The 1,470-nt window shown below is 41.6% G+C and overlaps 1 pseudogene; it reads right to left on the reverse strand.

Annotated features, from left to right (window-relative positions):
• Positions 1-253: 253 nt before the first annotated feature.
• Positions 254-1,227, reverse strand: LOC149157617 (ribonuclease III domain-containing protein RNC1, chloroplastic pseudogene; annotated as a pseudogene).
• Between the last annotated feature and the right edge of the window lie 243 nt (positions 1,228-1,470).

A 1,470-nucleotide genomic window follows, 5' to 3' on the forward strand; every position in this document is an offset into this window, starting at 1 on the left:
TTGAGGGGTATCAGTACATGTGGCAGATGTGAATAATCAGTCAAACAGATTGCTTTTATTGTTGGGATATCAAGTGTAGGCAAGAATTATATACAATGGTGCCAAATATTCAAAGGAGAAGCTCCAAAAGATTAAGCTGATGATACAAAGAAACCTGTACCTATACCTTTGTATCATGCCTAGGACTTGTAAGTGTTTTGAGGAGGAAACTTTGACAAGAATAGATCACACTGCACAGGATCAACCTACCTCATCAAGGCAGAGTGAACAAGAAGCTGTTGTTCAAAGTATTTCTTCCATCAACCTGAGATTGAAGGTTTTGTTTTGACTGGCTTCTGAAAATTGTGGTGATGGTATCAGACATGGGCAAAGGATATCCCAATCCATGTAAAACATGGGGTAGATCATTTACTTCCCAAATATTTCCTCAAAATTTATGCATACCAGGAGGTACACATGCTCTGAAAAGCCTTGGATGTGCAAATAAGGCATTGACTGGATGCTCGTATGCAACCATTTCTTGCCATGTTAGCTGCTTCCCTTCATATTCAGGGGAGAGATAATCAATGTCTTCTAGTTGTCACCTTTCTTTTGGCTGGCAATCTTTAGCATCTGGGTCCATCCCAATGCTTCAAAAAGGACACGGTAGATTTCTGCCATGCCAAAACATAGGTAAATTGCTCCCATAAGTGCCTGGAATACTTGCTTGATAGAAGGTTCACGCTCATGTCGCTTCATCCTAGTGATATCATCGCAGGGGAATATCAGATTGTCCAAGCTGGCAACTTTGATCCAATAGGGCAACACCCTCTTGTTGGTCATTCCAAAAGCCTTCTCTCTAAGACAAGCAAGTCCCTCCCTCGGGTACCTCTGTAAAAATAACTCTGCCAACGCAAGGCTTTGCACAAACTGACCTAGAAATGAAAGCCTAGAGTGCCCAATTCCCACGTACCTGGACTTCTTGGCCCTCTCACTTTCCTCGTGCTGGAATGCAAGGTTGAGACAAAATTTCCACAAGTTTCCCCATTTTTTTACCAAAACTCTCAAAACTTGAAATAGTTTAACATGAAATAATTACCGCAATGTATCAAAATGAGCCGCATGACTATCCTTGTCAAGGATGCTTAATGTCTTCAGAGGATAACCCAATGCTTGTTTGGCCTTCAATAGATTGTCTTCCATCCAGGCCTTGTCTATATCACTAAGGGGTGATTCAGATATATTCATTAAGGATTGACTTGAGGACAATTTTGGTTGATTCAGTTCTAATCTTGTAGAGAATGGCATATAAGATGCATAGCTTGATATTTGAAATGGACATGGTGGGACTGAGCTTGGGACACCTGGTGAAAGCTCTAGTAGTCAATCCAGAGAAATAGTGACTGGATGTTCTAGAAGATGGGGGGATTCTGGAAGTGGTCAGGCCTCTGATTCTTGCCCAGATGACAAGAGTCATTATCTGGGAGAGTC

The sequence above is a fragment of the Pinus tabuliformis genome, chromosome 5_2, assembly GCF_031772625.1.
Source record: "Pinus tabuliformis cultivar Carrire ecotype Pingquan chromosome 5_2, CPIR1, whole genome shotgun sequence".
Taxonomy (NCBI): Eukaryota; Viridiplantae; Streptophyta; class Pinopsida; order Pinales; family Pinaceae; genus Pinus; species Pinus tabuliformis.